We start from the raw sequence: 26,017 nt of genomic DNA, 5'->3' as shown, positions 1-26,017 counted from the left end.
CCTGTGCTATACAGTAGGACCTTGTTGTTCACCTATTTTACATACAATAGTTTGCATCTGCAAATCCTGAACTAAGAGGGGGAGTCCTGAGAGAGGTTTCAGAACAGAGGCCAGATTTGAGCTGGCCAGTACTAACAATGAGGATAGCAGCTAAATGTACTGTATGTTTACATAGTTTAATTAACTGTTTATTGCTAATGTAGATTATATAATTTAATATAATTATAAAATTAACTAGATGGGAAGGAAGGTATGTAGAGAACGCATTGCAGAAGGAAAAGCATGAGCAAATATAAGGATTATGTTCAGGAAACAGTGAGGCAGAAGAAATAATGAGCAAGTAAGAGTAGAGTCATGCCAGGATAGCATATTCTTCCCTCATGGCAATTCCCCATCCTGATCACTGCCCCCTCTCACACTTAAAATGCACACTTTGTAGGAAGTGCCTGTCAGGATTATATTTGTCCGGAAGTATCAGACACCGAAAATAAGAGACAGATGGCAGTTTATTGAGCTTTCACAGAGAAGCCCAGGGGTAGCTGCCCAGGACAGTATGGCAGTTGCATCCCATGGATACAGGGTCCCCAGCCCCTCCCAGACTCTACTCCATCATTCCTAGGCGAGGCTCTCATCTGTGTGGTCCAGCATGGTCACAGGGGCTCCAGCAGTTACATCTACACCTAGTGAGCAAGAAAACGTGAAAAAGAAGGGCCAAAGGAGACATATGGGAAGTTCCAGAAGCTGCCACAGAACAGTTCCTCTTACACAGGATCCATCACACTTAGCATTGGCCACAGTTTACCTGCAAGAGAGGCTAAGAGATGTATCTTTACTCTGGTGTCCATGTACCCAGCCAAAAACTGGAATTCTGTTACTAAGGAAGAAGGGGAGAATATATGGTGGGGGACACCTACCAGCCTCCGTCCATAAAAATCTCTTTGTTTCCAGAACGTTTTCTTTGACCTAGCCAGATCCATCACACTTAGCATTGGCCACAGTTTACCTGCAAGAGAGGCTAAGAGATGTATCTTTACTCTGGTGTCCATGTACCCAGCCAAAAACTGGAATTCTGTTACTAAGGAAGAAGGGGAGAATATATGGTGGGGGACACCTACCAGCCTCCGTCCATAAAAATCTCTTGTTTCCAGAACGTTTTCTTTGACCTAGCCAGATCACAACTTCCTCAAGAGTAAGGACTATCTTCTCTTTAATCTGTTTCATGGCATCTAGTGCACACCAAGCATCCCATAAATGATGTAGGAAAAGAACTGATGAATGACAAATGAAACAAGCAAATTCTTAAAATCTTGGTAGTGTTTACGGAGACTGTCTATTTTCATGGCTAAGCTACACACAAATAGTGTGATCATAAGATGATGAAACTGATTTCTTTTTCCAGTATGCATCATGGAAAGATAAGGACTTTTTAAAAGCCATGATCATAATATCATTAGAAACAGAATTTTTTTAAAACAAACAAAGCAGACCCTATACACCCAAAGAAGTCTTTACCTTCAATGCAATCTTCACAGCCCACTGTATGTTCTCTTTTCCAGTAACTGATGGTGCCGAATCTTCCATCTTGGGAGGTTATGCCTGGAATTCAGAAGCACGGAAGAGTGATCCAGAACCAAGTTTGATGAGCTAGATGAACCAAGCTAGATGATCCAGCTATATCATGCCATTTCAGTTTGTTTTAATTATAATGATAATAACTGGTCTAGGTTCCTCATATGCTTTTAAAATACTTGTGGAAAGTAATTTCAGGATTGCAATTCCTAACATCTTTTCAGGAATGCTGAATTAGCGAAAATCATAATTAGTAGTTACTTATCATGTTACATTATTTTAGTAGAATAATACAGACATGTATAAGCATATTAGCATAATATATATGTACCTCTACATATGTATTATGTGTATAAATAAACATACATCCTGTTATTTAATCAACAGGATTATACATTATGCATAATACAAATTAGCATTTCAAATTTCTATGTATATATACACAGACACACACTATATACGTATATACATATGTATACACACATACATGTGTGTATGTATCCCCCTATTATTTGACAAACAGGATTATCCAAAATGGATAAGCAAAATTTTTCCCAATCCAGACCTTCTACAGTATAAAGCATTTGCTGGGTTCAACTTTATCACCAATAGTTACTGAAAAGCAAAACAAAACAAACAGAAGGAAAATACTCTGATAGGCAAATGAAAATATAGTAACAATATAATCAGTTTAAATCAAGTAATAATGTCTTTTCAGAGAAACTGATGGCACTTTACAGACATCAATTTTCCTAGGGGAAAACACAGGCCACATGTCTTCTGCCAGCAATTCTTGGCTGTTTATGCAATGCTGAGCCATTATCTGATAGGTGGAGATTTTTATATTAGCCACAAGGAAAAAACTGAATCAATAATGTTGTTGAGAATGGACACAGCACTTCTCATCTCCCTAGCACTTTACCAACATTGATGAATTAAGCTTCCTGTGGTCCCAGGGAGACTAAAACACGGAGTCATACTTTCTCACTCAGGGAAGAGATAGGAGGTCAAGTCAATTGCCCTGAGCTCTAGGGGGAGTTAGGGTCAAGGCCAGGAAGGAGGCGAGAGCCCGGCGTGTGGGGTACCGAGGACTACACCTAGCACACTGAAGTCTCCACCCCGCCTCCTCATGCAGTCTTCAGAGAACAGTGGTCTTGAAGCTCAGGCGCCTCACTGTCTGAGGCAGCATGGAGAATGAGTTTTCAAGTCAAATATCTATCAACCAACACACATTGATTTTCTTTAATTATCTCCACAGAGCAGACTCGATTCTGAAAAGCTTATGTGATTTGAAAAATGTATCACCTATTTGTCAGACATGTATAATTTATGAAGGCCCTTTCACTCAAGGTCTGTAGTCCAAAACTGACAATATGTGAGTGATTAACATGTTATTAAACATACCTTATGAAGATCTGCAGACTTTCAGCCCTTACACAAAAGCGAGAAAGACACTATGTAAATTTTCATGTGCGTTATTAAGCTCAGAGAATTCCGACTCTCACACCACCCCATGAATCCTTTCCAAGAAACTGCCTGATACAATGAAACTATCAAAAAAAAACATCCTTACTTCAATGATTAAAGTCGTTAGTTTAAAACAAGCCCGCTTTATGTAGATTTCTCCTTCCCTGGAATGTGTTTCAGTGATTTCCTTCCCATGCGTAGTGCTCGCCAATACTGATATTTAACTATCAGAAAATCTTAGGAATTTTTATTACCAACATATGCTCCTGAATTGGAGGACAGATCATCTATTTTACAGGTAACTTAAAAATAACTACTAATACTTAATCAAGCAATATTCCCTTTATATTAGGTGTCATTAAGTAATATTAAATTTAGATATGTGCAAAGATCATGGTAGGTAATGGTAAAATAATTAACCTTACACCTATTGTCTTATGTATAACAAAAATGAAGCGAGAATATATAGATATAATAACTTATAATGGAAAAGAATATGTGTATATATATATAACTGAATCACTATGCTGTACACCAGAAAGTAACACAACATTGTACATCAACTATACTTCAATTTAAAAAAAAAGAAAGAAACAGACACACCTCCATTCATAAAGAGGGATAAGAGGGTGTTAGAGTGTGACCTGATTCATTTAACCTCTACAATTCTAATTTCAGGTTAGTTAGTGAGAGTTAATAAATACATATTGATCATGTGTCCAAGGAACGGCGCCCAGCAGTGAGGATCCAGCAGAAAACACGACGAACACGTTCCCTAGTGAGAGGCTTGGGGAAGGCATCCTTGGAGAAACATCTAAAGCCTGGGGCTGAGGGGAGACGAGGGACAACAGTAAAGCAGACAGAGGCCACTGACCTGTGAAGACCTGGTGGGAGGGGGGAGGGGATGTGGCCGAAGACAGATGTCCAGGAGGCAGGGGAGACGCCTGCGGCCAGATGCTGCAGGGCTGCAGGCCACCTGGCCTTCACTCTGAGGACAGTAAGAGGCCACAGGGGGGCTTTGAGCACAGGGGTGGCATAAGCCAGGGCAGGGCTCCGGGGACACCTGAGACAAATCATTATGAACGAGAGAGCCCTGACAATCCAGCTCTTTTTCAAAACCTATGTCAAATCTGAGTTTGAGGGTGATGTTTTTTAATTAAAAAGAAAGAAGAGATCACCTTCTCAAAACCACAGGAAGGTAACCCAGTCTTCTAGAGGTTGTTTTCCACATGCCATGCCATCTCTCTGAGGCTGACATTAGGAACAGGGAAGAACGGGGAAGGGGAGTGCCTGATACATTATTATTTCCCATTTACCAAAAAACATAAAGAAACAATAACAGATACCTTCGTGCCCACCAGCAAGATTTAGCCATGGTTAACATCTTGTAATAGCTGGGGTTTTGTGTTTGTTTTTTGTTTTGTTTTGTTTTGTTTTTTTCAGAAATAAAACATTACAGACATAAACTAATTTCCCCAGAGGTGACCATTATTCTGAAATTCTTGTGTATCCTTCTTCTACATTTTACTTTTCTATATATATATAAATATATATGTGTATTTTTATTGAAGCATAGTCAGTTTACAATGTTGTGTCAATTGCTGGTGTTTAGCATAATGTTTCAGTCATACATAATCATATGTATATTAATTTTCATATTCTTTTTCACCATGAGTTACTACAAGATGTTGAATATAGCTCCCTGTGCTATACAGTATGAACTTGTTGTTTATCTATTTTATATATATTAGGTAGTATCTGAAAATCTCAAACTCCCAATTTATCACTTCCAATTCCCTTCAGTTACATTTTACTTTTATTATAAATGTATATACCTATATATAATATGGAGTCTTAGATGTTTTTAAATTTTAGGTGGTTTCATACTGTATGTATGTACTGTATTGTGCCACTTGCTTCTTTTCACCCAACATGTTTTTGAGATATTTTCGTATTGATACATATAACTCTACTAGAATATATATATTCTGGTTCATTCATTTTAACTGCTGCATGAATACTGTATTATTATAGCACATCATGTATGTACTGTATGATAAATACAGTTATCAACTCTCCTAGTGGCGGATATTTAGGCACTTTTTTTTTTCCTGAACTCAAACAATATTGCAGTGAACATCTTTGCATTTATCTATCTCCTGATGCACGTGTGAGACCTTCACTGAGGGACAATGTTTATGTAAAATGTTTTAACACATTAGAATAAAGTAGTCCACTAAATTGAACAAACGTTCTAATTGCTAGCAGTGATAACAATGACAGTGATATGCTTGAGTTACAGGGAATAGTTCAAGGCCACCATTTTCAGGACATATATTCAAAAAGAAATGAAATCAATTTTGTTGAGATAAAGAATGGACATTTGGTCAAGTTTTAATTCAGTGGCTGAAGCTCTGCAGGGTCTGATCTAAGCTGAAAATCTGGTTGAAAGAGCTAAGCATTTCTAATTTAAGATATATGCCAAGTAGATCTAAATAGCAAGGAAAAACAGGAATAGATGTACCAAGAGAAAAAAAATCTTGACATGTTCAGTTTAACATCTCATTGACCAAGTATTCCCAACCCCTGAGGCTCATCCAACGTGAAGAATTATACAGAATTAACTATAGATCGATGAGATTTTCAAAGTCTGATTTTCCTTTCCTAATTTTTTCTTTCCAAAACTACCAATTTATGGCCAGGTAGGAGTTGGGATTTCCATTCACATCCTACTGCTGTTTTTTTCATTATCACTCATCAACAAAACTCAAACAGCCACCTTGTCAGAACTTGCCCCTTGGCTAAGTGAACTGAGAATGAAAAATCCTTCTAAACTGAACAGCAGTCTCATGGGGCAAGTGGCAACGCTTCAGTGGGAAGAAATTAAGTACAGGATTCATCCCCTCTAAGGCTGGCTAAGGGTAAAAGACTTAGATCTCCCCACATGACTACAAAGAGCAGAGCAACACTTTGTAACAGCCCCAGTAGGCCCTGCATATCAAGCCCTCAATATGACCACTACTGTCACTCAGACACACCACCCAGCTTGTACCTGGAAGCAGAGGAACACAGATGTTTCTTATTTATAATGAACTTGGAGATCCTCTAATTTAAACCCCTTGATTTGTAGAAATGGGAGCCCAGTGATACTAAATGTCTCTTCCAAGCTCACAAAGTAAACTACTGGCAAAGACTCCAAATTCTCCAGATCATGCACTTTGTCCTGCATAATGTGGCTTGTACATATTGCTAATACACATCATGACAATTAAAAATATTCATTCTTCATGAAATTTTCATTCATTAGAAGTTGCCAAAACTTTGCAACAGGAGTACTTTTAGATCATGATTAGAAAGTTCCTGTGGAAGAGTATATTACCATTCTTGATCATCTGCTCTGTCTCTCTGTGAGGGGATTAAGCCATCCCATGGATGCCAGGCTTGACTATGTGACTTGCTCTGGTCAATGATGTGCAAGTAGAAGTGGAGCATGTCACTGTCTTTCTAAGCAGAAGCTTTAAAAGGCATTGCATATTTCCTCTCTCTCTTTTTCCCCTCTGCTTTAGGAAACATGTCCCAGATAGGGACCATTCCCTCAGCCTGGATCCCAGGATGAAGAAGAGACATGGAGAAGAGCTGACCCTCACTCACACTGGCATACAATGAATGAGAAACAAATCTTTGCTGTTTTAAACCATTAAGAGTTTAAGGTTCTTTGTTACTGCAGCATAACCTAATAAAAGCTGACAGATACAGTTACCAAGAAACAGCAAAAACAACAAAAATGCTTGGCCAGTCATCACAAAACAACTCATATAAAACTGTGAGTAGAGAGACCAACCTAATACATTCTTGTTTTTTCTTTTTATGTATTCACTTCCACATTCACAGAACTTTTTTTCCAAAAGCAGTGTGAAAAGTTAGCTATAAAATCATTAATAGGTGCTTTTTGTTTATCCTCCTCAAGAACACACAACTCATATCAAAGGAATCAAGACGTGAGAGCATGAAATTTTGCTGTTCTATCTCATCACCCATGGCTTCTAGAAAGGAGGCTGAAGTGTAAGGGCCATGGAGAAGTTTAACACCCCAAGAGCCAAGACTCTGGGGGCTGAAGGCTCAAGCTACTTTTCTCTATGCCCATCCATGATGGTGTTTACCCAACAAACACCATCTCAGAGGACAGCCTGTCATCATCTATTTGAATCTGGCAAAAAAAGTCCATCCTGCTGGGGTAGGAGAGACAGCATGACCCTCAACAAAGCAAGACACCTGTCGCCCTCCCTTCTGGAACAGTAAGCAGGGAATTTCCTCATTTAGCTAAGATCTGTTGAGTACCAACTATGTGCAAACCACTGTTGGGCCTGAGGATATAAAAAAGGACAAGACAGACAAGGTCCCTGACCTCAGTTAACTTATATTTTAGTGGGAGACAGACAAAAACCAAACAAAATAATAAATAAATACAGGTTTTGTGGAAAATATAGAAAGTAAGGTGCCATAGGAAGGAATTACAGTACAAATTGTTTTGCATAGTAAACAGCCCTCTCAGAACATGATATTTTAGCTAAGATCTGAAGGATAAGATGAATTTGGCCACACAGAGAAAGAGATGGGGAAAGTGTGCTCCAAGTAGTAGAGGCAAGAATCTCAAAGATTATGGGGCATGGATGAGCAGGACATGTTTAGGGAATAGACAGGCCTGTAGGGAAGTGGACCTGTGATTTGGGTTCTAGGACCAAATTCTGCATCAGAATAACCCAAATCAGAGTCAAGGAAGGGACCACGGAGAAACAGGTTTTCTAGAAAGCTTAAAAGCTTGAGGCAGACATATTTTTCAGACTTCACTGAATATTGACTCTCCTCTAAAGAGGATGTGGCTTTGCTGATGCTAAATTTGGTTCAAGCCTGGAAAATCTAAGGGCAGAGTATATAGAATACTAGGCTATGTCTTGATGTGAGTCCTATGTATAAAAGACTTATGGTAGAGCAAAAATCTGGTAGTTAGAAACAGCTGGACCCTATCCTGTTCTGTGCAGACATCACATGGGGGAATTAACAAAGAGGAAAAAGTCTGATCAGAAATAGACTGCATCTGTTCCTCTCCTCTATGGTCACCCATTTTCTGAAGTTTCTGGGCCCTGACTCCACCAATCAGGATGTGTGTGTGTCTGTGTTTATCTGTGTGTGTGAAAGAGACAGAGAGAGAGAGAGTTTTCTCCTGTTGCTAACCCATAACCCACCTGACACATTGCAGGTGGCCAGTGTGGCTACAGCCCCGTAACTGAGGGGAAGAGAGGATGAGACGAGGTTGGGTGTGGGGCAGGGACAAGACCACACAGGACCTTAGAGTCCATGGGAAGACATTTGAGGTTTATTCTAAAGAACAACAGGAAGGAACAGAATGCCTTGAAAAGGGCACAGTCTGATCTATGCTTCATACAGACCAGCCTGGCTGCTGTGCATGGAGTAGGCTAGGAGGCGGCCTGGATACCAGGGAGGGGTAGAGATGAAGTGGGCAAAAGATTACAGTGGCAAACATTTGACAGATATTTGATACAACTTGGTGATGGACTGATGTGGGAAAAGGGAAAAGAGAAGAATGGAGAATGATTCCTGGGATTTTTGCTTGAATGACTGGATATGTAACAGTGACGTTTACTGAAATGATAAAGACTGTTGAGCAGAGAGACAAATTTGGTAGGAGAAAAAAATGAGGAAATTAGGAGTTCACTCTTGGCCACATTCGGTTGGTGAAATGTGCAGGATATCCAGAGAGTGCCACGTGGGTATACAAGTCTGGAGCTCAGGGCACAGAAGAGACCTGTGGGTATGGATCAGGGAGTTATCAAGACATGGATGCTGTGAAGAAAACAAGTTTCATATACTCTTTAGAAATTATTCTTCTAGAATCACAAATTTATTTTTCTCAAATAAACCCTGTAACAAGAAAGCCAAGAAAAAGGGCCTTAATGGTTTCTGACTAGAAATTTGGTTTATGAATTTATGTAGAAAAAGAGTTATGGAATAAAGTTAGCAAAGTCTTAACAGTGCTGGTAGGCACAGGACCACTTAGGTACATAAATACAATCTCCTACCCAGACATACTCTAATATATACAATTTCTTATAACAGACATATAGTGAATGAATGCAATTTCCCACAACAAATATGTAAAACAAACTTTGCAGTAACCACAGCCTCAAGGTTAAAGACTGCAGTCCAAAGATGATTACAATAAACCCTTATAATAAAGAGGGCAAATATCCCAGGACAATTCTTAACCAACTAACCAAAAAAGCCAAAAAAAAACACAACAACAACAAAAAACCAGCCAGAAATTCAATTTCACAAAGAGAAGAGCAAGTATATACAGATCTAACCTTAACAAGACTTTCAAGCTAGCTGGCTAATACACTTTATTTTCTGTGCCTTTACGGTAACTACTTTTAAATATTCTCCAATCTTGTCCCTTATCTTTGGAATGAAGGCTAAGGAGTAAGCTCAGTGCTTTGCCTTCTCAGATACACTTGTGTCAACAGTCTTCCTCTCAAGATTTCCCATTAAATACGATTTCTCATTAAATTCCATGGCCTACAATTAATTTCACGTGCCGTGTGAGCCAAGGTTGACTCAGAGTACCTTGGTCTTGTCCAGCTTCTCCTTTCCCGGTGGGCCGGATGAAATCACCTTGAGAACAAGCACAGTCGTGGAAAGGAAGCAGGTGTGGAGCTGGGCCCCAGGGAGATCCAGCAGGAGAGCTCAAGCCAAGGTGGGTGACACAGGGAGCGAGACTGAAGAGTGAAGAAGGAGGCACATTAGGAAAGTGTGGTGTCCGGGAAGCAGCTCTAGACATCTGCTGCTTTTGCTGTCCAGTATTCAGTCCCTTTCTTGTGGTAACAGGACCCCAAATATGCTTTAGGAGAACCATCTTTTTGAATACATGGGATCTGGGTGAAGCCAGTCCTGCCTTGGGTCCTAGGGGTGGAGCATTTAACCAAGGCCTAGGCCAATCAATGCATTCTGTGCCTCTGACCTCAGTGGTTGATTCAGGGATGGACACAGAGTCTAGGGCAAGACAGTAGGGCCAATCACTATTAATCCCAGGACTTTCTGGCTGAGACATAATTTTTCCTGGTGGAGTTGCACATAATTAAATGAAAGAACGGAGTCTATGGCAGCCACCTTATAACTATAAAGGGAGAGTATATATGAGAATGGAGCCAATTTGGAAAAAATGGAGTTAAGAAATATACATAAAAAGAGCAGTCCTAGTAACACTATCTGAGCTCCTGCAGCAGATCCTGCAGCAGGCTGTACCTAAATCCAGCCCCACAAGGACAGCAATTATATGAGCCAGTAAATTATCACTCAGCCTTATCATCTTTGATGCCAGTTTCTCTTGCCAGCAATGAAGTCTTTTTTTTTTTTTAATGGAGATACTGGGGATTGAACCCAGGACCTCATGCATGGTAAGCATGCACTTTACCCCTGAGCTATACCCTCCCCCCTCAAAGTCTAAACTAACGGAGAAAGCAAGAGAAGAGACACTTCAAGGAGTACTCAACTGCAGCATATTCTGATGAGAGGTTTAAACTGTGTCAGTAAAGTACCCAGAGAATCTGGCAATGTGGGGGCCATCAGGAGCCTTGGTGAGATCAGCTTCAAAGCAGTGGTGGGTTGGAAACCAGATTCAGGTAGTTCTGTAGAATATCCTCCAAGTATGTGTATTATCATTCATGTCTCCTAATTGATTAAATGGAGCAAAAAGAGCCCTGGACAGAGAATTGGGAGATCTGGACTTCAGAAACAGCTCAGCCACTAACCAGCTGTATCTCCTTGGACAAACCGCCGACTTAATCCCTTGGGGTTTAACAGATTCCTTATCTATCAAATGATTACCCCTCTAGCTCTAAAATTCTCAGTATTTTGTTATTTTCAGCAAACTTGTTCTGTTCTGAAACTTAGTGGAAGAAGTCATCCAAATCTGCACAAGTGTCATTAGCATTCTCTCCTACATTGCTAAGTTAAGTTCTCCTTGGCTTGCCTTTCATTTCATAGAGTCATTTCACTGAAGGCCACATCACTGTTGTGATTGGCCTGGGCAGAGCCCTGGGGTGTGCTCCCTGCCTCTGGCATTCCAGACCAAGTCTCTTCTCTGTGACCATCCACAGCTGACACCGTCCCCACGTGTCCTCTCTGTTTTAGGGCCTCCACACTGCTCCTAGTCTCACTGTTGCTCTCATATGAAAGACATAAATTATGTCTCCACAACAGCTATCAGGAGAGTCTCACAGGCATTTTGATCCTCTAAAATGTGGAGATGTTTGCTGATTTGCTTTCATTCTGGGCAGAATCTATCCTGGAACAATGACTATGCATTGCTCTGTACATCACACTGTGGGCCAGTCCCACTGCACACTGGAGATTAGCCAGGAAGCATGCAACAAGGGTCAGTGGCTATTAAAATGCATCCCTCTTATTTAGCTTCCTTGGGAGCAGGACAGGAGAGGTTAATTTTCTACACAGTAATATACCGTATATATAGCACTAACAATGAGGTTTTATTTCCCTGAGTCAGCTTTAAAAATAATGTTGACTTTTATGGCCGATGCATTATAGATCACCATATTTATGTCAGAACATATTGGCATGAAAATAAATCAATGAAAATATTAATACACGAGCTTTGTGTCTAAATGAAACCCCTTGCAACTCCACACCTTCCCCTCGTATTTCACTGAAGCACTTTCTGAAACCTCACCTCTGACATGTTTTACTGAACGTGACATCAAGGCCTGTTTTCATTCTCTATGACTACTGTTTCAATACACTTTGCCTATAATGAGCTTCAAAAAATATCCAGTTGGTTCTTTTACCATAAACATACATAACTGCATTCCATCATTAATAGGACTGTCAATTCAAATTTATGGCTTATGCATGAAAAAAAATCTCAGAGTCAAAGCTTTGAATGGTATACTATTAATAAATGAAACTGTGTTGGAGACCACCTTCAAATGTTACATTTGCTATCTTCAGTTGCTTTAAGAGTCATGAGAAATTTCTATTATAAATATGTGTTTTAGAAAGCAAGTTCATAATTTAGACATTATGAAAGAAAAATGGGGTTCAGCAAAAAAAAAAAATCTGTTCTCTTCAATGTATCTTCTCTTTCTAATGCTCCTCTGTATTCACAGAATACACCACGTCCCAGCTGCTCACAGCCTCCTTCTGAGGGGAGCTGTCTTCCTTAAAGCCACCACAGAGAGAGCTACCCTTAGGACGCATCCATCAAGAGAGGCTCTGCTCCCAATTCCGGGATCCCATCACAGCGGCCCCAGGCCATGATGAAGGGGCCACCCAGGCAGCCACCATGTGTGCAGAGCCACAGTGTGTGAGAGGCCGGGCTGTGGCAGTCCTACGCAAGCAGGAATCATGGTGAATACCCAGCTCAGTCAGACTCTCTTGGGAAAACTGCTATGGCTCTGTGTGCAGAGTCAGCCATCTGCAACAGCAGTGACGCCAAAGGAAGCCCAGAGGGGAAGCTGAGTCAGGAGAAGGGAGAAGGAAGTAGAAACTGAACAGAGAAGCAAGGAAATAGAGAAATAAGAGAGAGAAAGTGAAGGCAGCAGGCGAAGCAGCAGAAAAAGCGTCACTAGGGGTCGTCCTCAGCCCCTCCTCCATATTTAACTCATCCCCAAGTCACATTCATTTCCCTCCTAAATATCCACTGAACACACCCATTTCTCACTGTTGCCACCCTCACTATTCAAGTCAAAGCCACCATGATGTCCCTCCCAGACTAGAGCAAGTGCCCCCTGTCTCCAATGCTCCCTGTTCTCCACTCTCCACATAGCATCTTATCTAATCATGTTTCTCTGTGTCTCTTAGACACACACACACACACACACACACACACACACACACACACACACACGAGAGAGAGAGAGAGAGAGAGAGAGAGAGAGAGAGAGAGAGAGAGAGAGAGAGAGAGAGAGAGAGAGGGCGCGAGCGAGCGAGCGTGAGTGAGTGCGAGCGGCAAATATATAGACATTAAAACGTTCATTAGGACAAAATCAATTAGGTCTAAATGGGAAAGGCTTTCATATGCTAATACAGAAGAACATCTTTATGACCTCCTGGTAGAGAAAGAGTCTTGAACCAGATACAAGAAGCACAAACCATAATAGGAAAATTGATCATTTCAATTATGCTAAAATTAAGAATTTATATTCCTTAAAAAAATATATATATATATTATTAGGTCAGGGAGAGCCACAGAGCAGGAAAAAAAATAGTGGTAACATGAGTAACAGAAAATATTTTTATCCAAAATATGTAAAGAACTCCTAAAACTCAGTAACAAAAAAGACAGACAACCCAATAGAAAAAAAAATGAGCGAGAAGAAACTAGAAGAATCTCTTCACAAAAAAGGATCCGGATCCAGATACAGCAGGAGCCCCTCATCTCCCACGTAGAAGCAACACAGAAGTGTGTTGGGAGGGAGGGGGGACACCTCATAGGGCAAAAAGAAAATGGGTTTCCATGAGAAAACACATTCTCTTCAGTGTGTCTCCTCTTTCTGATGCTCTCCTGGTGGAAACACTCACAGGCCACACCGTGCACCCACCAGTGGAGCCTGGCCAGCGGGAGATAGGAGCTGGTGGACAAACGCCTCCTTCTTTCTGGTCCTGGGAGGACTTCCCTGAGACGCCTTGATTCAGGTTCTCAGAAGACAGTCCTTTGGGGCTGAGCACTCAGTTGCCTTTTGTGGGGACCAACTCAACAATGCACCTTCAAGTCTTTAAACTGGCCCTCCCTCTTTCACCAGGTCACTCCCCTTGTCCCTCACTCCTGTTCCCCAGGATTACACTCCCCAATAAGATGGTGCACATCATACACCCTCCTCCCCCATATACTGAGTGTCCAGGGCCATTGTGGATCCTCCCCCCACCACTGCCCCCACCCTAGCAACACCGGGAAAGGCTCTGATGATGGATGGCACATCCATCAGTGCATTACTCCTATGAATGGCATTTAAAGGAGGCTATGAGGGGAACCTGATGCCTGAGGGTAAGAATGGATTGAAGACTGGGTCCTAAGATACAAACCCTCTACTCTGCAGATGCCCTGGGCAACTTTGCCACTAGCCCTCAAGCCCCAGGCTCTGCAACTGATCTCCTCTCTTGCCCCAAACCAAACCAGCCCTCTACATTTCTGCACGCAGCACACAGGGAAAGACTTGGTTATGATGTGTTTAAAGATCTTTGATGCCAAATGGAAAAAGAAAAAGGTTTCATGAAAATCTCCTTTCAGGGTCATGAGCCCAGAGGCAATGACGGACGTCCACAACCACAGGATGTTATAGCTCTGGTTATTTTTACTGTATCCTTAATATTAAAAATTCTGATTTCAAAGTCATTTAGGGGGTACCACACATTTGAACAGATGAAGTAAAAAGAGTATTTTTTTTCAGTAGTGATGATTTTTCCAGTGTAGCATCAGTTTCAGAGCAGCCACCTTCTCTGTTGTGACAATGCAATGTCAGAGCGATGTTTCCCAATCACTCCCTGTGTTTACACCAATTTGAAGCTGCCAATTATGTCTGGTCCTTGTCAACAGAACACAAAAACGTGCAAGCTGCTATATAAATTAATTACTGAAATTAAGTACTCACCGCTTCTAGACAGTCTTCTAAATTATTTAAAGGATCCAATTTGCTTTTCCCTGTGAAAAAATAAAAGCCCTTAGATGCTTATGTTTTGGGACAATTCACACATGGAAGAGGAATCCAGGTATACAGCAGGCTTAAGCCCACACTGTAAAAATATAACAAAATCATTAAAAGGCTAATGGGAGTGCCTTTTATCTTAAGATTCAAGTATGGGTTGCTGTGTGGGTCTCATTCTTGACAGTTTTTAAAACTCTATTTTGTGTTCCCTCTCTTCACCATTATCTCCAGATCATGCTTTTCGAGCGAGGGTTCTGTCACCTGTGACAAAGGCACTAGATCTAGTGACCTCACGGATGATCTGCTCCTTTATCTCCATGTCTTCTTTCTTTCTTGTGTGATTAGGGGGATAAGAGCAGGTAGGTGGATAAGAAAATATTCCCTGGAAATCTGGGAATTTGCCCAGTATCTGCTTTGTAAAAGAGGTCCAGGCTTTTCCCAAATCACAGATAGGACTTCCACTGAACCTCAGTTTGCTCAGCTGTAAAGTGGGGGGAATAATGCCAGCCATGCCTATCTCACAAGATCTTTTTTTAAAATCAATCTCAGCAAGGCTGCTTTCATCTGACTTTAACACCATTTTATTGTGTGAACCTAACATAGTAACTTCAGACAAAAGACTAGTAGGAGGTGGATTAGCTGGTAGGATTTTTGGTATCTCCTCAAAGAATTATATCTCAACTATAGCTGCTATGCCTGGACCTAAGCCCAACCTCAATTCCTACTTCCACTTGCGGGAAGAGAATTGTAACCTGTCTATCAGTCTTTATCGCCATCCAGTGGTCTATGGGCCAAATAACACCAAATTATTGAGTGGATTTGAAACATTTAGGAAAAGTAATTTAAAGTCAACCACTGACTATTTCAATACACTACTTAATTAAATGTACTTTGGGACTCCATTTTTACAACTTATTGAAAAGTCAAATAATTGTGTTGTGAATATGAATAATAAATCTCTAATCCATATTTGTAAATTAAGAAATACATATACTATGGTGGCTTTTTGAGAAAGCTCCATGCTGTTTTCCCCACATCCCCGAGGTAGACAGGCAGATAGAGAGGTAGACAGGGAAGTCTTGTACAACACGACGAATACAGCCAATATTTTGTAATAACCATAAATGGAATGTAACCTTTAAAAATTGTATAAAAATTTCAAAATAAAAAATTTTAAACAAATGCATATATTAATCACCAGTTTTTTGAAATAACTTGTGAAAACAAGTTCACTATCTGAAGACATTTGTGAGACTCCATTAAATAGCTACATTTCTCTAAGAAAGGTCTCCAATACAGGTAAAATATTAAATATTAAAATCAATTTATAGATTTAAACACATTTATAATACAAAATGGCATTTTAAAATTAAAATGAGCAATGCCCACTCCTTTGGACCAAAATATTTTTTTAGGGGAATCTTATTTTCTCAATCAACAACCACTCCTCCAGAACTGAAAGGCAGTAACATTTTGTTATTACTCAAATTTATTAATAACTTTTTCCTTTTCTAAACTCTTGAAATACATATACGTTTGATTTTAGACTTCCCAGTTTCCATGAGAGAAATACATTTCTGTTGTTTTAAACCACCCAGTCTGTGGCCTGTGGCCCTCCCATCCTCCCACATAAACCAGACAGCTCAGGCTTCCAACGCACCATGGTCTCCAGGAGAAGAGGGAGGAGGGTGGGAAGAGACCGGGAACATGTTGGGTCACTCCCGTGGGGCAGGGCTGTATGCCTCTCTCCCAGCTAATTCTCACAGCAACGCCACAGAGCACTGCCCCATTTTACAGCTGGGCAGACCATGGTTCAGAGAGACAAGGTGACTTGCTTCTTCAGACTGTTGATGGTGCCTGACAGAGCTGGGATTTGGGTGCTTTTCACCGCAGCCGTGAGGGGGCAGAAGCCCACAGCCCACATCAGGAGCAAGCCCACCAGACCGGAGGGCCTAGTGAGCCCCGCAGGGGCGTCTCCTCTGACTCGCGACTTCCTCACAGTAAAATGGGGCTAATGATTCAGCCACAAGGTTGTTGAGGACTAAGTAAGATCATGGTGGTAGCTGGCGGCCCAAGCCAGTGCTGAACCAGACTGGTTCCCCTCCTGGGCTTCCCTCGGAGAGTCCACGCCGAGCTGGGAAGGCAGCTTCGCTGGAAGTAACAGTGTTTGCCAGCCTTCCACAGGGAGGATGTCAGGGGACAAAATGAATGAAAACTACACTGTTTTTAATCACCTGGCCGAAAAGCTTTGCTCTCCCCGTCAGGTAGATCTTACTAAAGCCAGTCAGCGAGGTGGTGACAGAGGGCCATGTCCTCACCGCCTCAGAATATCAGTCCTGGCTTTCAAGCTTCAGGTTTCCGATCAGGCACTAGCCTCACCACCCACTGCGTCCCAGGGACACAATCAACACCTCCTCTGGCTTGTGCCTCACGTCCAATCAGTCCCGACACTCGTGCCTCAGCAGTGTCTCTGGCATCAGGTCCCCCCTCCCCAGCCACCCTGAGTGGCCTCGCTTGGGGCCTAAGCATCTCTCAGCTGCACGCACTGCTTCGGAGGCCCCTTACGGTCTGAACTTCCAGCCTCGGTTCTGCACTGCTGCCCAGTACCTTCCTCCCACACAGCCTGAGCCTGTCACTCTCCTGCTTAAGCACATCCCTCTTTATGTGGCATGCTTGGTTTTCACCCTCAACGCTGGCAATCCTGCCAGCCCAGGACACTCCGAGCCCTTCCAGTCCGTCCCCTTGCGTGTGCTGTGCCCCCCAATCCAGCCCCAAGTGCCCCTCACCCTTCTTTCCTAGTGAGGTCCTCTTGGTTCTTTTCCCAGGCAGCTCATAGGGCTTCTCACCACTCGACTCCCTCAGCTCCCTGCTGGGTTTCACAGCATTTGACTGACCACTTTCCACACTGTATTATGATTTGCTCTCTTTGTCTTCCCCACCAGACTATGAGATCCTGGAAAGCGAGGGCTGACTTTATTCATCTTTCATCCCTAGGGCCTGACCAATAGATGCTCCTTAAGTGTTTGTCAACAGACAGAGTGCATGAGGTCTCCCTTCCTTTTGTTTTAAGTATCTATATGTTACAGTTTACCGTCAACACTCACTTTACCCCAAAATTACCCATCTTTAACTCCCTCTCTTGCCCTTTATTAACTGGTCTTTCTGAATGTTAAACCCTAAAAATAAACTTCTTTCTACCCCTGCAGCCTCCATGCTGACTGGCTGGCTGACCCACTGACTTTCCGACGCACTGGAAACTGCAGGCTCCACACACAGCTGCCTCTGCTTTGTCAGCAGGGACGGGAGTAAGAGAGAAGCTGCACCTGGCTTCATGGCTCAGCCTTGTTTTCTTGGATGTCCGGGATGCTGAGATGGCTAATAAGCAAATCAGCTTCAGGATTCAAATACACAGTTAATAAATTCTCAGAGAAATACAAATCGAAATCCTCCTGCAGAGCCTATAGGCAAAATCTATGCTTTCCCTAATCCTCCCTAACCCCAAAGATCACTTTCTACTCCACCGTATGCAGCGTTAGGGCCAGATTGTAGGCAATACTACCCCTGGGAATGCACCAGCATCTCAGGCCGGAGGATGTCCTCTTACAGGTTTCTTAATTCTATGCAAAGTAGTCTAGCCAGAGGGCAAGTCATAGTGCTGGAGGTGGTGTGTCCCGTTTAAATGACAGCAGCACCTTCCTGCCACCATGTGTACCTGAGCCTCCTATCAACCCAGCCTGGAGCCAAGGACATACAAGTCAGGGTAAAGGCGGCCCTTTGGACCTGGTAAGTCTAAAGCCCTGCTTTTAAAGACTGCTTTGCCCCTGAGGTTAATTCTTTTTTTTTCCTGGAGCGGGTCCCTCTCAAACAAGGACTCTGCCCAGACTTTGGGAGTTGAATCAAGGCAGAGACCAACACCCAGCTGAGGTTGTGATACCTGCTATCCATTTTGTTTCCTCCCAGGGGAAGAAGCAGAAGCAGCTGTGCCCCCAGAGGGAGCCTCTCAGGAGATGGAAGAGCTAGATACCAACACCTCAAAGGAAGAAAGACTCTGCCACTTCTCTGAAGACTACAAGCAAATCTACCTCTCCCTGACCTACAGTATCATCTTCGTGCTAGGGCTGCCCCTGAACGGCACCGTCTTGTGGCACTCCTGGCGCCAAACCAAGCACTGGAGCTGCGCCACCATCTATCTGGTGAACCTGATGGTGGCCGATCTGCTTTATGTGCTGACCCTGCCCTTCCTCATCATCACCTACTCCCTGGGTGACAAGTGGCCCTTTGGGGAGCTGTTCTGCAGGCTGGTGCGTTTCCTGTTCTACACCAACCTCTACGGAAGCATCCTGCTGCTGACCTGCATCTCCGTGCATCGCTTCCTGGGCGTGTGCCACCCGCTGCGTTCGCTGCCCTATCGGACCCGCCGGCACGCCCTGCTGGGCACCGCTGCCACATGGGCCTTGGTGGTCCTCCAGCTGCTGCCCACTCTGGTCTTCTCCCACACGGACCTCGTCGATGGCCAGGTGGTCTGCTATGACACGAGCAGCCCGAAGAATTTTGATCAGTTTTTTGTTTACAGCATGGTCCTGACTTTGTCTGGCTTTGTCTTTCCCTCTTTGGTCATCTTGGTGTGCTACTCACTGATGGTCAGGAGCCTGACCAAGTCAGAGGAGAGCCTCACGAGGGTGGGCAGCACAGCCCGGGCCAAGTCCATCCGGACTATCCTGCTGGTGTGCGGCCTCTTCACCCTCTGTTTTGTGCCCTTCCACATCATGCGCTTCTTCTACCTCACGCTCCGCTTCCTGCCTTCACAGAACTGTCAGCTCCTGATGGTGGCCAGCCTAGCCTACAAGCTGTGGAGACCTCTGGTGAGCCTGAGCTGCTGCCTCAACCCAGTCCTGTACTTCCTGTCAGGTGGGAACAACAGAGTCAGGCTCTTCCAGGAACTGCGGCATAACAAGATGGGTGAGCACCCAGCTGAAGCCAAGGGAGACAGACCCAGGGGCGGGCAGATCTGGGTACTGTCAAGATGAAGTTCAGGGGGAAGAGAGCTCCAAGATGTTGACAATCACTTGTTTAAACACAGTCCACTTTCTAGTGGGAGAGGGACTCAAGACCTCCTAGTGGTGTCCTGCTAGAAAGGACTTTATATTGATGGCAAGAGATTTTAAAATAAGAATATGAGAGGAGCCACTGACAAAAAGGAAAACTTCCTAAACTGAATGAGAGCTAACAGTTATCTCGTCATTCAGATCTCAACTCAAATGTCATCTCCTCTGCAGGCACTCCTGTCCACCGTAACCAATGTTGACCTGTCACCCCCTAATCCAGTCACTCTATTATATTTCCCTATTTATTGTCTTTGTAACACTTATTAGTACCTGGACTTGTTAATCTGTTTACTTATTTATGGTCTTTTCCCCTAGAATATAGGCTCCAATAAGACAGGGACCTCATCTGTCTGACTGCTGTACCCCTAACGCCAGCTCCACAGCAGGGCCCAGCACTAGTGAGTGCACAACACACAGGGGCTGAAGGAATATGGATGGATGGATGGATGGATGGATGAAAGGATGGATGGATGGATGGAAGGGTGGATGGAAGGATGGATGGATGGATGGATGGAAGGATGGAAGGATGGATGGGTGGGTGGATGGATGGAGCCCTTGCTACATAAATGCATTTTACATGGAGTAACTTAATCCTCCCAACAACCCCTGGAGGTGGGAGCTACCATTAGTCCCATTTACAGATTAGGAAACTGACACACAGAGCTTTATGTAGCTTGCCCAAGGACACCAGCTGGAGAATGCCCAGATCACAGTGTTGGATGGAAGCTTCAAACCCAGGTATTGGCTCTGAAGCACACATCCCTAAGACTGAAGCAGACGGCCCAATCCAAATACTGATCAAGAGCTGAGTCTCACTGACAGCACCAGCTCACCTGTTCACATAATTGCTATCATCTGCAGAGCACTGGGTATACAGTATGGCCTCTTTCACTACACTCTCAATCAGTGTTCTGGTTAAGGTCAGAAAAAGTTTTGCAGGATGAACTGGGAGACACAGGGTAAAGTGGCCACATGAATGATGACTCACCTTATTCTTATCTGAACATGATGGCTCAGTTTACAACAGAAAAGTTTTACCACTGTCTTAAATCATAACACGATGTTCATCCTCTTAAAAAAAAATCAGGTAATCCCAAAAAAACCTTTAAAAATACCTCTCATATTTAAACAATAATGATCTCCAAGGAGTGCTCAGATCTAAACATATACTATTTAATAATTCACTATAATCTCCCTTTTTTATAAAAACAAAAGTGCAACCCCTCATTCCTACCCCACTCTATTTACAGGAAGTGTCTGAGCAAACCATGTAAACCATGTCTCAATTATAAAATTTTATTTTAAAGTGCAGTTTATTGCTTTCAAGGGCACACAGTAATTAGATCTAGACTAAGTGTTGCCTAGCAGAATTTCTTAGGATAATTAGTTTAATGAATAGGCAAGGATGTTTTCTAATTAGCAGGTCAGCTGTTTCTACATAAGTAAGTGCTTCTGTCTTAGCTGAGAGAGCTCACAACTGTTTGCGCTTCTGAATATTCTCTCAACTGTCTTGCTTACACTGTTAATTTTTGCCCCTTTCTTCTCATAAATACACAGGGAAGATTCAGTTAACCTAGAGTCCCAACTATCACCCCTTACAAATTAGCAAGGTTTAACATTACTGGAGAATGGAAGCACAGGCTCCTGCATAAAAGCTTAAAGCCACCCCACGTCTTACTTAGCCATTACCTCGAATGCCCGCCAGCCCGCCGACCCTGGACATGGAAACAAAGCTAATCTAGAATCTTCAGGATGCACTGCCTTTAACCAAAAAGCAAGTGATTTATACCCCTGGCCAGTTTTCCAGCCTTTAGTCCTTGTGAACCTACATGCTTGCAATTTCTGTGATCCATATAACGCTCATTTTGCTTCTGCAGAATCCTTTGACCCACTTAACAACGAAGTATAAGCATCCACTTTTAACAGATTTCTCGATAGTTGAGATCAAAAAAGTTTAACTTAGTTATTATCGTGTCCTGGTTTTCAAGGATAGTTATCTCAAAACACAAAACTCAAAGTAGACTAATTCCCTTTAAAGAAAGGGCCTCATTGTAAAGGAAGCTGGGAACCCATCACCCAACAAAACTCAAGGGGATATTCCTGACTCCCCTGTGGTTATCAAGCCCACCTACACAAGGGGACAGGAGACTAGAAGAAACAAAAATTCTTCCCAAATCTTCCCACTCAATGCCCACTGCCTGGTGAAAGCAGGGGTCCTCGAATGTGTTATCACCCTGGGCTGCAAGCATCTTCCATAATATGCCTGGCTGCTTGGACAGGTTAAAACAAAATTGAAGGTCAGCAAATATCACGTTCAAAATATCATGACTGGGGCAGCAGTGGATGCAAGGTGTTACTTACAGCCACATACAAGTGTCAAGCGTGGTACCAGCCCTTAAGGAGGTTACAGACTGTTGGAGAAACAAAGTCAAAACATACAAACAGCAGTATGAGCACTAAGGAACAATTTCAGCAGCTACAGAAAAAAATCATGTCAGTGGTTGATTAATCAAAAACAAACAACACAGAAAGTATTAGGGAAGTTTCAGTAGGGGGCAGGGGGCTGCAGGGGCCATGAAAGGCATTATACGTATGCTGAAGGCTGGGTGATATTTCAATTAGAATTTTCCAAGCATTGGAGAAAACGGAAAATTTGTGTGAGGGCCAGTGGTTGGTTCCTGCCAAGGGTAGGAAGTGGAGACAACGCTGGAAGGGTGGGCTGAAGTATGACCAGGAAGGCTGCCCCCAAACCTAGCAAAAGAACCACTCCTCAAGGCACAGGGACCCACCACAGGCATTTGGGCAGGAGACTGACAGGATCAAAGCTGTGACTTAGAAATGATCTGGCAGCCATTGTGTTTTGAATAAATTAGGGAAAAGAAACAAAATGTCACAGCAGACTTCTGCAAGATCTCCTAATTGGCCTTCCTTTCCCTCAAAAACAGCCTATACACCACCTCCAGATTTTCTTTAAAGAGCATTTCATAGATCACACTCTCCCTAATCCTATCCACTCCCTCCCTGTATCCTTACGTCTATAGCACACAGCCCAGGTTTCTCACGTTGGTATACCTGACCCATCACAGTCTAGTCCCAGCTGAACTTTTCAACTCACCTGTCTCCTACTGCACCACGTGGATTTCCACCTCACATGTTTACCATGGGGCCACCATCCACCACTCAATACCCTCTCCCAAATCTTCCCCACATGCCTAAGTCTTCGTCTTCCCAGACCTTGGGGTCTACTTCCTCCAGCTACCTCTGATCTCACTCTGCACTGCTGACTCACCCCCTGGGCTCATCACCTTGGAGTTGATGATGGGCTCCTTCATTATTTCAGGCCAGTTTTTATCTCCCCTGCTACTCCATTTTTCTATCTATAGAGTACAGCATCCTAGCAACATCTTGAACACAGCAGACTCTCAGTAAGCAATGGTGATACTGACAAATGAAGAGGAGGAAGAGGAAGGGGACTGACATTCACGAGTACGTTGCAGTGATCCAAACACACAGATCATGGGCATGAGTAGAAGAACTAAAGGGATTTTAAAACATATTGGAAAGAATGAAGAGAAATGAAATTAATTATTTAGACATGGGTGGTAAGGGAGACAGAACAAAAATGACTGAGACTCCAAGCATGAGGAATCAAAAGAATGATCGACCAGCACCTAGTACCTAGTGGGCACTCAGCCATTACTGCAGAGAGAAAAAGGACAGAAGAGAGAGAGGGAATGAGGCTGTGTATTGTGAGGGAGAGTTCAGTTCAGACAAGTGAAATGTGAGCTGCTAGTGAGGCCTCAAGTTGGAAGGGTAGGATGGAGGCTTAGAGACAGCTTAGGCTCAAGCTCTGGGTTTAGAGTCACCTGCCCAGGCTGCAGATGGAAATTATATCCCTGAGGAAGAAGGGAAAAGAAAGACGAGAGGACCTAGGAGACAGGAACCATAAAAAATCCTGACAGGGAACACAGGGACAGGAGGAGGTACTGGATAATAGAGCCTCAGAAAAATCAAACAGGGGAACAGTTTTAAGAAAGAGAATAGTCGAGGGAATTACATGAAACAGACTAGTCAAAAAGAAAGAACAGCTGTCTCTCAGCAAACAACTCAAATGCCACCTCTTCCAAGAAGCCTCCCCTGATCACTCATCAGAAGGCCCTTTCCCTTCTCTGATCCCTCATCCATACCTCTTAAGGCACATCTTGACTTCTACCAAGTATGAGCAGCATTATTTAAATCCCCTACTTCCCCTCCTACAGGATCTAGGAGAGGCTTGAACATATGGGTATTTGCTAAATCTTTGTGGAGTAAACGAATAAACAGCAAATAATTCTCCTGGGTTATGTTTTTCTGGAGTTACTGACTCAACGCAATTTATGAACGTGTGCCTATAAATCTAAATCACAAATCATTTGGGATTTATTTGTTCTCACACTCACCAACTGCAATTCAAAGCAATTCCAGGACACACAATACCTGCAAGCATCCTCACTTTTTAGCTCATATTTTAAAGACAACAAAGAAGGAAAATTTTTCACAAAGTCGTTTGCAAAAAAGCATAACCGGAGCTTATAAAGTCATGTCATGTATTCTCACTGTCTTTTACTTTCTTGTAAACAAGCCAAATCTCTTTTGTATTTCAATTTCACAACTTTTTGCTCTGTTGAGGGTTTTTTGTTATTTTGGTTTTTTTTTTTAATGTTCCAAACAACTTAATGGCCTCAAGAATTCCATGATAAGAAGAACTTTTGTTCTTGAAGCAAGCTGTAGCTGAGCATTTTTACACTGGTCAAATCATGAACAAAAAGCAAAAAGCGCCACTTTAAGAATATTAAAGAATCACCGAGTCTGAGACTGTTCCACTCCGTAAGGAGAAACACATTAGCAATGAGACCTTTAGAAAGCATTAGCCCAATGATCAACAACACGGCTGCTGATGACTCCTTATGTTCTCTTCTTTCACAGCCAAGCTTCTCGCAAGGGTAGGCTACACTTTTTCTTGTAATTTCTACCTTGAATTCATACACCACATCATTATGGGCTGGCTGCTGCCCCTCCTGCCATCCCACTCCGCTGAAAATGCTTCCAACTGCACACCAATGGCTTTCCAGTTACAAACTGAATAGCTGGACTCTATCCTGCTTCAGCTTTCATGGCATTTGTCACTGTCACCCACTCCCTTCTCATACTCATCTTTGCTTCCATAGAATATACCCTCCTCTGCCTCTTTACACCCCTTCCTGCTCCCACCCTGTAAGTGTGGGTGGGCGGCCCCAGGGCTCTGTCGTTACCACTCTTCTACTCCATCCACACACTCTTCCTGGACATCTCACTGACTCCCTGATGGCCCCATCGATGACTCCCAAACCCCACTCCTGGGAAATCCTCTTGCATTGCAAACACACGCTTCTGTCCGTACAGCAGTTCCTCGGGCACTGCGAGTTCCACAAAGCCAAAACTGAAATCACTTTCCTCCCAAAACTGCTTTCTGCTTAATGGCCATCCACCCAAGCCAGAAATCTGGGGGTCATGCTTTATTCTGGCCTTTCTCCACACTGAATTGTCATGATCACGTTATCAGTTCGACCTCCCAGGTGTCCCTGGAACTTGCCCTCTCCTCTCCATCTGCACTGCCACTACCTTAGTTCATATTTCATCACCTCTCATGGGCTTCACTGCTCCAACCTATTAATCATTCTGACTCCAGATCTGTTCCTGTAATTCATCCCCCTCCTTCTGCATCTAGGGTTATCTTTCTAAAATGTAAATCTTAACCTTAATCCCCAATATAAAAATCTTCCAAAAGCTCCCATTTGCCTCCAGGATTAAGATCAAAATGCTAAACATGGAATAAAGGCCCTCAGCAATCTGCCTCCTACCAAAGCTTTCAACCTGAACTCTCCACACGCCCCCTTCACTCCATCTTCAGTAACCAGCAGGCTCCCTCAGGATTAGCTCTGGGACCTCTTGGACTCCCCACTTGCACCTCACTCCTTCTCTGCTTAGGTGAGTCATCCTACTCATCCTTTGTGATGCAGCTCAAAGACCACCTCCTCTGGGACTCTTAGAAGTGCTCCAGGACCCCTAAATCCCATTAGCCATTGCTCTACAATACTGCTCATCAGACTGTATCACAATCAC

At 43.0% G+C, this 26,017-nt stretch overlaps 1 long non-coding RNA gene and 1 other non-coding gene across 3 annotated transcripts; both read right to left on the bottom strand.

Annotated features, from left to right (window-relative positions):
- Positions 1-488: 488 nt before the first annotated feature.
- Positions 489-25,845, bottom strand: LOC116281044 (uncharacterized). 2 transcript variants are annotated; one of them, XR_012072256.1, is made up of 8 exons: positions 25,756-25,845; positions 19,123-19,296; positions 17,558-17,724; positions 17,006-17,156; positions 14,718-14,767; positions 9,679-9,830; positions 1,513-1,596; positions 489-680 (listed from the first exon to the last, which is right to left on the bottom strand). It is a non-coding gene; the product is annotated as an uncharacterized lncRNA (long non-coding RNA). The 2 variants fall into 2 exon arrangements; XR_012072257.1 differs by lacking the exon at positions 489-680 and adding an exon at positions 1,051-1,268.
- On the bottom strand, positions 10,471-10,543 carry TRNAG-ACC (transfer RNA glycine (anticodon ACC)). Its single transcript has one exon. It is a non-coding gene; the product is annotated as a tRNA-Gly (tRNA).
- Positions 25,846-26,017: the final 172 nt, after the last annotated feature.

Source organism: Vicugna pacos, chromosome 1, assembly GCF_048564905.1.
Source record: "Vicugna pacos chromosome 1, VicPac4, whole genome shotgun sequence".
Taxonomy (NCBI): Eukaryota; Metazoa; Chordata; class Mammalia; order Artiodactyla; family Camelidae; genus Vicugna; species Vicugna pacos.
This window is presented reverse-complemented; position numbering and strand designations above follow the sequence as displayed.